Source organism: Mobula birostris, chromosome 13, assembly GCF_030028105.1.
Source record: "Mobula birostris isolate sMobBir1 chromosome 13, sMobBir1.hap1, whole genome shotgun sequence".
Taxonomy (NCBI): domain Eukaryota; kingdom Metazoa; phylum Chordata; class Chondrichthyes; order Myliobatiformes; family Myliobatidae; genus Mobula; species Mobula birostris.
The window spans coordinates 74248982-74262342 of NC_092382.1; positions in this window are offsets into that span (position 1 = coordinate 74248982).

The window sequence follows — 13361 nt, forward strand, 5'->3', positions numbered from 1 at the left end:
CTGCCGAGATACAGTCGGCTAAGAGCCAAGTGCTGATAAATGGGACCCGTGTAGAATTGATGAAGTTCCTGTCTCTTTCTCCATTAATGTTTCCTCCTTACGGCAAAACTAACCCTCTCACTGTGTCAGAATCAGTGATTAAATCCGGCCCCAAACACTGTGCTTTCATCCCTGCACATTATAACTTGAACCATCTCACTGAGGGTCTGATGGAGACACAACCCCTGCCCTCTGCACATGTGATCACATCTCCCCTGCTTCTGACATTTCAAATACCCTCAGAATGGTTTTCTGATTCAGTCTGAAGGTTATGGTACATTCAGCTCATCATCAGACCTGACAAACCATGTCTTCCCACAGCTGGTTCCACCTGTTGGTGTGTCCTCTTTCCTCCACCTCCAGGGAAGCTGCATCTCCACACAAACTCCTCACTTGAGATGAATGTCTGTACCCGTGACACAGGAAATCACATCACTGTCTCTCTCCTGATACCATCCGGGACGGGAAGCGGTACCGCAACATAAAAGCCAGGACCAACAGGCTCCGGGACAGCTTCTTCCACCAGGCCGTCAGACTGATGAACTCACAGAGATTTGAGTGTACTCTATATTACATTGTCTGTTTTATTTATTGTAAACTATTATAAATTACTATGACTGCACGTTGCACATTTAGGTGGAGACGTAATGTGAAGATTTTTACCCCTGATGGATATAAGAAATAAAGTCAATTCAATTCAAATCCTGATTCCGTGTCTGACCTGCTCGCCTCCGGCTATCCTCCGTCAACAAGCTTCTTCCTCAGTCACCATCTGTCAGATTATAAAAAACAATTAAAACGATCTATCAGACAGCTGCTGTACCCCTCCACCCCTGAACAGGTTCCCCTGTTAAAACTCTCTGCTCAGCCCCTTCCCTATTCCCTTTCCCTTTCAGACTCTCGATGTGCCAGCAGATCCGAATTCACCGTGTGGACATTTCTACCCCACAGGAGGCTGTACAAACCCGTGTCCTTCTCTGATGCACAGCTCAGTGACCCCAATCCCTGTCTGCACTCGCAGCCCATGACGGTGACAGCTGTCCTAGACTCTGTAACTCACAATCTTGTAACACATAATCTTGTTCACAGCAAGTTTAGACAGTCATTAATATGAAGAGAGAATTGTTGTTTCCTGAAAGGACAGGCGAGCGAAGCTGTCTGATCCAATTCACCAGATGGTCCGGTGTTTACAAGTTAATTTGTCCCGGGACCCACACCCACACCCACTCATAACCCCGACCCACACAGACAGACAGACAGACAGACAGACTGTCCCTTCGCCCCAAACCCCCTGCAGAACCACAAGGAATTGATCCACGGTCCGGGCTCGGTCGCAAAGTGAAAAGCGGGGCTGAGGAGAGCCCGGAGACGAACACCCCGCTGCCCACTCCACCAACAACACGGCACAGCCGGACACATCTCACAACACCGGATCCGGTCCCGATGAAACCCGAATTTAATTTTGTTGTTCCAGATCGGACCCAACAAAAGGTGTTTTAAAATTGAAGCGCTCCTCTCACGTGACGTCACACAACAGCCCCTCCCACGCGCCTGACGTCACCCATGGTCTCCCCGTATCTGCATCTGCTGTCACGAGCACGGTGCCTTACGTCACACACGCGCTGCTGTGCTCGAACTTTTTCGGTTTAACGGCTGAGCTACTCAGCACGAGCCACGCCCCCTCCCCGAACAGTCAACAGAGGAATTGAACTGATTGCGGAGCTGCGCTATTCCCATTGGTGCGAAGCGATGTCAATCACTGGTTACACCCAATAGTGGAGGCGGACCAGCCGAGGGGGCGTTACCCCGTCCTCTGGCGCAGCGCGACCTGTCCGTTAAAGCGGAACAAATCCCAAAGTAAATGTCCGCTTTCTGATTTATTTCCATTTCCCTCCGAGGGAAGTTGGGGCGTTTGTGAAGCGTCTCCTGCGGCCGGAGTCTGATGTATCGCTGAGAGGTAGGAGGAGACCGCTCGGCCCGTCGGTTTGATGCCGGTTCCCCGGGGAGGGAGAGGATGAAGACGGTGAGAGAGGGGGCGGACAGGATGTTTGTCCCGGTGGGGACAGGAGGGGCTCATCTGTGGAAATGTCTGAGCCCACGGTGGTGGCGATTCACCACATTGGGGGGCAAACACCGGCAGACTGTTGCCCTGCAAGCGGGGCCAATGGTCCGGGCAAAGTGGGGATGGGAGTCGCGTTGGGGGCCCGGGTGGACCGGTCCGAGGTTTTATTGAATGACAGGACGGTGTGGAGGGGCCGAGAGGCCTGCTCCTGTTCCTGGTGTCTGTGTCTTCAAATACAAGGAATAACCAGACCCTTCCCGGGCCTGCAGGATGTCCCAGTCGGTGTTGTAGAGACCGGTGCTCGGAGTCCAGTTGTTCCCAAACTGTGTCAACTATTTGGCTGAGAGACCAAATCCAACATTTCCAAATCTGTTACTGACACAAAATGTATGTTCATAGAAACATAGAAAACCTACAGCACAATTCAGACCCTTCAGCCCACAAAGCTGTGCCGAACATGTCCTTACCTTAAAATTACCTAGGTTTACCCATAGCCCTCTAATTTGCTCAGCTCCCTGTACCTATTCAAAAGTCTCTTTAAAGACCCTTTCATATCCGCTTCCACCACCATTGCCGGCAGCCCATTCCACACACTCACCACTCTCTGAGTAAAATACTTACCCCTGACAATCTCCTCTGTCCCTACTCCCCAGCACCTTAAACCTGTGTACTCTTGTGATAGCAATTTCAGCCCTCGGAAAAGCCTCTGACAATCCACATGATCAATGCCTCTCATCATCTTGTACACCCCTATCAGGTCACCTCTCATCCTCCAGCTTGAACTCCATCTGTCACTTCTCAGCCAAGTTTTGCATCCTATCAAAGTCCCGCTGTAACCTCTCCTCCGTCGCTCCAAGGAGAAGAGGCCGAGTTCACTCAACCTATTCTCATACAGCATGCTCCCCAATCCAGTCAACATCCTTGTAAATCTCCTCTGCACCCTTGTATAGTTTCCACATCCTTCCTGTAGTGAGGCAACCAGGATTGAGCACAGTACTCCAAGTGGGGCCTAACCAGGGTCCTATATAGCTGCAACATTACCTCTCAGCTCCTAAGTTCAATTCCGCGATTGATAAAGGTCAATGCACCATATGTCTTTTTAACCACAGAGTCAACGTGCATAGCAGTTTTGAGTGTCCTATAGACTCGGACCTCAAGGTCGCTCTGATCCTTGGCACTGCCAAGAGTCTTACCATTAATACTATATTCTGCCATAATATTTGACCTACCAAAATGTACATAGAAACACTTATCTGGGGTTAACTCCATCTGCCACTTTACAGCCCAGTTTTGCACCCTATCAATGTCCGATGTAACCTCTGACAGGCCTCCACACTATTCACAACACCCCCAACCTTTGTGTCATCAGCAAATTTACTAACCCATCGCTCCACTTCCTCATCCAGGTCATTTATAAAAAGAGTAGGGGTCCCAGAACAGATCCCTGAGGCACAGCATGCCTCCTTACTTTCTCAGTGAGCCTATCATGGGGTACCTTGTTAAAGATCATCTGAAAATCCAAGCAAAACAACATCCACTGGCTCTGCTTTATCTATCCTGCCTGTTATTTCCTCAAAGTATTCCAAGACATTTGTCAGACATAATTTCCTCCAAAGGAGTCCTGCTGAGTTTGCCCTACTTCATCAGGCGTCCCCAACTACAGTACCCAAAAAACTCACCCATAATACACACTATCACCTTCCTGACCACTGTGGTCAGCCGAACTGTCCTATAACTCCTTTATTCTGCCTCCCTCTCTTAAAGAGTGGAGTGACATTTGTACTTTCTAGTCTACCAGAACCGTTCCCAAATCTAGTGATTCTTGATACATTTTAAGAGAAAACTAAGGGGGAAATTATTCATTCAGAGGCAGGGACAGTGTGCAATGAGCTGCCAGAGCAAGTGGCAGGGATGATTTCAACCTTTAAGAGAAGTTTCCTTTGGTCCATGGATGAGAAGGATATGGAGGGCTATTGTCCAGGTGGAAGTTGTTGGAACTCGGCAGATTAATGCTTTGGCACAGACTAGATTGGCCGAATGGCATTTTCCTGTGTTGTGGTGTTCTATAACTCTAATAACTTCACAATCTCTTCAGCTATCTCTTTCTGAATCCCGGGGTGTTCACGTTCTTGTCCAGGAGTCTTATCTACCTTCAGGCCTTTCAGCTTCCGAAACACCTTCTCTCCTGGGTAAAAGCATGTAACCTCACTTCTGCCCCAGTTACTCCCAAATGGTTGGCATTTATGTAATAAATTTAATGACACAATTGTAGTGGGTTACTTCAATCTGTAGGACAATTGGGAAAGTCAGCTTTGTGTCAGATCGGAAGAGAGGGAATGTATCAAATTCCTACGAAAGGGCTTTTTAGAGCTGCTGATGGTTGAGCCTACTCGGGGAACTACAATCTTTGATTGGGTATTGTGTAATAACCCAGATCTTATTAGGAAGGTTAATGTAAAGGAACCATTAGAAGGCAGGGACAATAATATGATTCAATTCCTACTGCAATTTCTGAGGGGGAAGCATAGGTCACATGCGTAGTATTGCAATGGAACAAAGGGAATAACAGAGGCATGAGAGAGGTGATTCCCCAGGTGGATTGGAGAAGGATACTCGTGGGGATGATACCAGAGCAGAAATGGCTGACGTTTCTGAGAATAGTTCATAATGTACAGGATCGATGTGTCCCGATGAAGTAGCTCTCAAACAGCGGGGCAAGGCTACTGTGGCTGACAAAGGAAGTTAAGGACTGTATAAATGTGAAGGAAAGTGCATATAAGGTAGCAAAAGTGAGTAGGAAGTTAGATAATTGCGTAGCTTTTAAAATCCAAAACAGGCAACGAAAAATAGATGAGAATGCTAAAGGTAAAATATATGGGCAAACTAGACAATAATATAAACTAGTTATAAAAATGCGAAAGGGAGGCGAGAGTTGATATTGGACCGCTGGAAAGTGATGCTCATGAGGTAGACATGGGGAAGAGATGGTAGATGAACTTGATAGGGACTTTGCTTCCGTCTTCTCTGTGGAAGACTCTAGCAGTGTGCCAGAGATCCGTGAGTGTCAGGGAGGAGGAGTGAGTGCCATTGCTGTTACAAAGGAAAACGTGCTAGGCAAACTCAGGTTCTTAAAGTGGATAAGTCACCTGGACCAGATGGACTACATCCCAGAGTCCTGATAGAGGTTGCTGAAGAGATAACAGACGCATTGGTCATGACCTGTCAAGAATCACTTGATCCTGGTCTGGTCCTGGAGGACAGGAAGATTGCAAATGTCAATCCACTCTTTGAAAACGGAGGAAGGCAAAAGAAAGCAAATTATAATCCAGTTAGCCTAACCTCGGTGGCTGGGAAAGTGTTTGAGTCTATTATAACAGATGAGGTTTTGGGCTACAAGTAGACTAATGATAAAATAAGTCAAAGCCAGCATAGCTTCTGTACAGGGAAATCTTGCCTGATCAGTCAGGGCAGTACAGAATATATCAAGGAGGCAGGTGCATGGGGTTGAGTCTGAACAATGATCAGCCATGATAGAATGGCGGAGCAGACTCGATGGGGCTGAATGGCCTAACTCTGCTCCTATATTTTATCGTCTTATACTGCTTGTGTTTTACACAGTGAAGATTGACACAAAATACTTATTACATTTGGCTGCTATTTCTTTGCTCTATTACTAACTCGCCAGCATCATCTTCCAGCGGTTCAGTATCAGCTCGTGCCTCCCTTTTACTCTTTATGTATCTGAAAAAGAAATTTTGATGCTTGATATTATTGGCTCACTTACCTGAATTTTTCATCTTGTCTCTCCTGTGTGTTTTTTTCAGTAGTCTCCTGCTGGTTATTTAAAAGCTTTCCAATCCTCCAACTTCCCACTATTTTCTTGCTATTTTATATGACCCCACTTTTGTTTTTATCAAAACAGGAGAAAATCTGTGGATGCTGGAAATCCAGGCAACACATACACAAAATGCTGGAGGAACCTAGGAGGCCAGACAGCATATATGGGAAATAGTAAACAGTTGACGTTTAGGTCAGAGACCCTTCATCAGGACAGGGAAAAAAAGATGAGATGTCAGAGGAAGAAGTGTGGGGGTGAGAGGGGTGGAAGAAGTTGGAGGTGATAGGTGAAACTGGGAGAGGGCGAGTAGTGAAGGGAAAAACTTTCTAGGATATCATTTCCTTAACGATTCTCGAAAGATCATTTCCAATGCCTCCACATCTCTTCAGCCACCACTTTCATATCTCTGGGGTGTACACCATCTGGTCCAGGTGATTTATTTACCTTCAGACCATCTCTGTTTCCCAAGAACCTTCTCCCGAGTAACGTAACTTTACACATTCTGACCACTGACATCTGGGACTTTCATATTCCTGCCAGTGTCTCCGACAGATAAGAGTGATGTACAATACTTATTCAGTTCATCTGCCATCATCTTGCACCCCCACCCCATTACTAACTCTCCAGCATCATTTTTCAGTGGTCTGACATGCACTTCCGCCTGTCTTTTACACTATATGTAGCTGAAGAAAAATTTGGTATCCTTTTTAATACTACTGCCTAGCTCACCTATGTATTCCATCTTCCCCTTCTTATTTATTTTAGTTGCATTCTGTTGGTTTTTAAAAGCTTCCCAATCCTCTAACTTCCTGGTAATTTTTGCTCTCTGCACTCTCTTTGGTATTTATGTTGTCTTTGGTTTCTCTTATCAGCCACGGTTTTGTCACCTCACCTTTAGAATACTATTTCCTCTTTGTGATGTATATATCCTGTGCCTTCTGAATTGCTTCCAGAAATTCCAGCCATTGCTGCTCTGTTCTCATCCCTGCCCATGTGCTTTTCAAATCAATTTTGATCTTTTATTTTCTTATGCCTCTCTAATTCTCCTTATTGCACATCTGACATTGGCTTCTCCTTCTCTAATGTCAGGGTGAATTTGATCACATTAAGATCACTTTCCCTTAAGGGTTCTTTGAACTGAAGTGACCTAATTAATTCAGGTTCATTACAACACCCAATCCAGAATAGCTGATCCCCAAGTGGGCTCAAACTCGAGCTGCTCTAAAAAAGCATCTTGTAGGCATTCCAGGAATTCCTCCTCTTGAGACCAACACCATCCTAATTTTCCTAATCACCTGCATGACAATCCCTCATGACGATTGTAACATTGCCCTTTTGGCACGCATTTTCTACCTCCCTGTGTAATCTGTGGACCGCATACTTACTACTGTTTGGAGGTCTCCATACAATTCCCATCAGGGACTTTTTTTTTTACATTTATTGTTCCTTAATTCTACCCACAGATTCTACACCTTCCAACTTTAATTTTACCAGAAGAGCCACACAACCCCACTACCAGCTTGTTCTTTCAAGAGGCATGTAAGTATCTGGGAAACAAGAGGACCTGCAGATGTTAGAAATCTAAAGAACTACACAAAGTGCTGGAGGAGCTCAGCATGTCAGGCAGCATCTATGGACAAAATTTAGTTCAAGGTTGAAAAAAAAACTGCCAAACAGAGCTTAATAGTTAACAAACACAACAAAGGCAAGAATCACTACTGTAGCCTACTGACTCTCACAGCTATCTGGACTATTCCTCTTCTCACCCTGTCCCTTGAAAAAATGCCATCCCCTTCTCGCAATTCCTCCATCTCCGCTGCATCTGCTCTCAGGATGAGGCTTTTCATTCCAGGACGCGGGAGATGTCCTCCTTTTTTAAAGAAAGGGGCTTCCCTTCTTCCACTATCAACTCTGCTCTCAAACATATCTCTCCCAATTCACACACATCTGGTCTCACTCTATCCTCCCGCCACCTCACTAGGAATAGGGTTCCCCTTGTCCCCACCTACCACCCCACCAGCTTCTGGGTCCAACATATAATTCTCCATAACTTCCGCCACCTCCAACGGGATTCCACCACTAAGCACATCTTTCCCTCCCCCCCCCGCTGCTTTCCGCAGGGATCATTCCCTACGTGACTCCCTTGTCCATTCATCCCCCCTATCCCTCCCCACTGATCTCCCTCCTGGCACTTATCCTTGTAAGCGGAACAAGTGCTACACATGCCCTTACACTTCCTCCCTCACCACCATTCAGGGCCCCAGACAGTCCTTCCAGGTGAGGCGACACTTCACCTGTGAGTCGGCTGGGGTGATATACTGCGTCCGGTGCTCCCGATGTGGCCTTTTATATATTGGCAAGACCCGACGCAGACTGGGAGATCATTTCGCTGAACACCTACGCTCTGTCCGCCAGAGAAAGCAGGATCTCCCGGTGGCCACGCATTTTATTCCACGTCCCATTCCCATTCTGATATGTCTATCCATGGCCTCCTCTACTGTAAAGATGAAGCCACACTCAGATTGAAGGAACAACACCTTATATTGTCTATTTTCTATTGTCTATTCCATCTGGGTAGCCTCCAACCTGATGGCATGCACATTGACTTCTCAAACTTCCACTAATGCTCCACTTCCCCCTCGTACCCCATCCGTTATTTATTTATATACACACATCTTTTTTTCTCTCTCCTTTTTTCCCTCTGTCCTTCTGACTATACCCCTTGCCCATCCTCTGGGCTCCTCCCCCCTTCTTTCTCCCTAGGCCTCCTGTCCCATGATCCGCTCATATCCCTTTTGCCAATCACCTGTCCAGCTCTTGGCTCCATCCCTCCCCCCTCCTGTCTTCTCCTATCATTTTGGATCTCCCCCTCCCCCTCCCACTTTCAAATCTCTTACTAGCTCTTCTTTCAGTTAGTCCTGACGAAGGGTCACGGCCCAAAACGTCGACTGTACCTCTTCCTAGAGATGCTGCCTGGCCTGCTGCGTTCACCAGCAACTTTGATGTGTGTTGTTTGAAATTCCAGCATCTGCAGATTTCCTCGTGTTTGCACGAAGAACTTGCATCAATACAGTACTGACATTGGCTATTTTTTATCAAAATATCTTGGTCCCATTTCAATCAGTAAAATTTACAAAGATAAATAAGAACTTTAGAAAACTTTAGAAAAAACCATTTATACTCAAACTCACTTCGATTAACCAATTGCCCACTATTGAGAACATCTACCATAAACGCTGCCTGGGGAGGACGAAAAGCATTATCAGGAATGCATCTCACCCTAACCATGGACTTTTTACTCTCCTCCCATCCGGTAAGCGCGATAGGAGCCTCCGCTCCTGCACCAGCAGGCACAGGAAGAGCTTCTTCCCTGAGGCTGTGACACTGCTGAACTTCTCATCACAGTGCTAAGCAGTATTGCATCTGTATTGTACTGCCTCAGTACTTTTATATTTGTGTGCTGTAGCACTTTTTTTTATTAGCAGTTATTTTGTAAATAACGCTATTCTTTGCATTTCTGGTCAGATGCTAAATGCATTTCATTGGTTTTGTATCTGTACTCGGCACAGTGACAATAAAATTGGATCTGATCTAATCTAACCTAATCTACCTTGGACAGAAGGAGAATGAGGAATAACACACATGAAAAAAGAAATCACACAAAAGTCAGATAAAACTTCTAAGTATATATAATCTTTCATCAAAAATGAACAGGATTCAGCACTCCAGGTGTGTCTATGCCATCGTGATAAGAAATACAGACCAGAAAACTTCAATGAGAGGCCAACTCAGAAAAATGAATCATCACTATGGAAGAAGACGTTAACCAGTGGAATGAGTATGACCCTCGATGGGAGACATCCCAATGATCTGAGCAGTCAAGATGTTGACAAGGAAGCATTGAGCACCTGACTGAGAGTTGGAGACCTCTTCCCAGAAACAGAGGGGTTCCTTGCAGAAATACAAGGTGGTTAACAAAAGGAAAAAAAAAATACATGAAATACAAACAATCAAGGCAGCAAGTGCAGAAAATGCCAAGAGAAACTAAACACAATATAACACATTCCAGGATCCTGCAGCAGTTTAACTCAATCTGATTACTTACAAAGTTACAGTCAAGTGGCAAATGTCATTCACCAAACTCTTGCTTTAAAATACAAACTCATGATTGACGCCCATAACTTCATTGAGGCACCATAAATTCAAGCTTACATAGAAACATAGAAAATAGGTGAAGGAGTAGGCCATTCGGCCCTTCGATCCTGCACCACCATTCAGTAGGATCATGGCTGATCATACAACTCAGAACCCTGTACCAGCCTTCCCTCCATACCCCCTGATCCCTTTAGCCACAAGGGCCATATCTAACTCCCTCTTAAATATAGCCAATGAACCGGCCTCAACTGTTTCCTGTGGCAGAGAATTCCACAGATTCACCACTCTCTGTGTGAAGAAGTTTTTCCTAACCTCGGTCCTAAAAGGCTTCCCCTCTATCCTCAAACTGTGACCCCTCGTTCTGGACTTCCCCAACATCGGGAACAATCTTCCTGCATCTAGCCTATCCAATCCCTTTAGGATTTTATATGTTTCAATCAGATTCCCCATCAATCTTCTAAATTCCGATGAGTATAAGCCTTGTCGACCCTGCCTTTCATCATATGAAAGTCCTGCCATCCCAGGAATCAATCTGGTGAACCTTCTTTGTACTCCCCCTATGGCAAGGATGTCTTTCCTCAGATTAGGGGACCAAAACTGCACACAATACTCCAGGTGTGGTCTCACCAAGGCCTTGTACAACTGCAGTAGCACCTCCCTGCTCCTGTACTCTAATCCTCTTGCTATAAATGCCAGCATACCATTCACCTTTTTCACCACCTGCTGTATCTGCTTGATCCAGCCAGAGACAGAACCTCACAATTTATATGACAGTAAATACATTATTACAGATAGGATAATCTAAAATAACCATCTGGATATAATATTACAGGATAAACAAGCAGGAACAACTCCCTCAATAGATATAACCATTCCCAACACACACGTGCCTCGACCAGTGGAGCATCTCACCACAGGCATTGTTTGTGTCATCGGTCAGACAACCAAATTATTTTCTCTGCCAATTAGCTTCCAAATGTTGCTACTCTGTCACTCGTTGCCATACCCCGCTACTGATTTCCTTCTCCTCATCATACATTCTTACCCCGACCATCGTCCTGAGCCCCAATCTCTGCCCTGTGCAGACCTGCCTCTGGTTCCTGACCCTGCTCTGTTGAACATCCAACTAATGGTTTCCCATTCTGCTTTCAGTCTTTAGAGGACAGTGGTGTTTTCGAACAACCCTTTAAGAAGTAGGGAAAATGACACACAATGTGGAAATGAGCCCTGAATAAGGAGATGCCAATGGCATTCTTCCTCAGCCCTGAGACTTGAGGGGGGAAGAACATCTCAGACAGAACAACTTCTTCGGTCTGCAGTAAATTTAAGGGAAACCTCTTCACCCACAGAATGGTGACTGTTTGGAACCCATCACCACAGGGAGAGCAAGAGGGGAACAACAGGGGAGGATTTAAAAGGACTGTCATGGAACAGAATTACTGGCAGGGTCCAGATGGCCTGAGTCGACTCTCTACTGTAAACTAGGTGTGTTATAAATTCATTAAGTACTGGAGACAGAGTTTAAAATAGAACTGATTTATTTGTCACAGATGCAGAATATTAAACTCCAGTTCCATTAAAGGTGAATATGCAGCAGAAGAAACTCCTCCCATGCCCAGTGACCAGGGTGCAGAACTGGGTGTGGTGAGCAGCAGCAATAATTGCAGAGTTCAGCACCGACAGTCACTCTCGAAATTGAATCAGCAACAGTGATGGACAAATATCCAGCATGAAGCTTATTGAAACTTTCTCCCCAGTGTGAACCCGGTAGTGCGTCACAAGTGTAACACGATGTAAGTTTCACTGCTAATGTAATGGCCTCTCTGTAATGTTTCACTGCTGAGGTGATGGTTTCTCTGGAGCAGCAATGTGAAATGAAATGAAATATCTTCATTGTCATTGCATAGTACAATTTGACATGCACCAATACAGCGAAAAAGAGTTTGCAACTCTCATACTCAATGCTATAAAACAAATAAAATGAATAAACAATAAATAAAATCAAGTAACCAGCCAGTACAAGCAATGTCCAGCAGTACAAAAACACAGCTCAGATGCATAACAGCCATAAAACCAGTATTAAAGTAGCAATATAACACATTTATGGATGATGCTTGGCCAAATTAGTTCAGAGCAATTATAGCTCTGGGGCAAAAGCTATTTTTCAGTCTGGAAGTGCGGGGCATAGAAAGTCTTATAATGTCTGCCAGATGGAAGAAGCTCAAACAGATGATTGCATGGGTGTGTATTGTCCTTACAGATGCTTGTAGCTTTCCTTAGGCAGTGAGAGCTGTAGGTGTTCTTCAGGGCTGGGAGCTGTGTCCCGATGATCTTCTGTGCACTAGAGATGACCCACGCAAGTGCTTTAGACCAGCTTTCTTCAGCTTCCTGAGGAAAAACAAGGGACTAGGTTACGAATAGAAATAACAGGGTTTTGGAGTTCAGGGCTATCCAATGACAGAAATATTCTTCCTTGTGAGTCTGGAACAGAGATTTTCGTGGTCTTTTGTTGGGGAGAGATGAGACAATGCGAATGGAGAGAGTGGGCCCTTTTTCTTTCTTTTTGTTTACTTCATTCGCCATATAGTCAAAGTAAGAATTATAAAACTCAATCATTTATTCACATCTTGTGTACCATTTGTTATATCAGGTTACTAATTTGTAACGGGTACAAATCACGCAGCATCCACCCAAACAAGATTTCTTAAGTTTGGCCGGGCTGGGGGGCTATCACCCCCTATATTAAGCTGCTAGCCAAAGCGCGAGTTACATAAGGTTACATTACTGAGTGATTTGCTTCCCACATTCAGAGCAGGTGAATGGCCTCTCCTCAGTCTGAACTCAATGATGCACATTTGGTTGATTTGGCTGAGAGTATCTCTCCCTTTCTTTATTAATCTTTTTATTGATTTAAAAAGCACATATATACAAACACGAGAATTATGTCAAATATAAATATCAATAGCAATACAAACAGACATTATCAAGATCATACATAGTATTAAACTAATTAGTATATAATAAAAAAGGAAAACAGCTAATTCTCTTATCAATTCATAAAGAGAGAAAAAATGTTTAATTTTTTAAAATGAAAAGCAAAAGAAAACACCCACAGCTCTATATAAAAAAAAGGTGGTGGTGGGGGAGAAGGACTGGGCAGTCCATTCTGAGGACACGACCAATAAAAAGGAAAGAGTTCCTGATCAAATCTAAAACTTTGAAAATAAATAGTTGGAAGAGTTATAAATCAAATCAAATGAAAATATT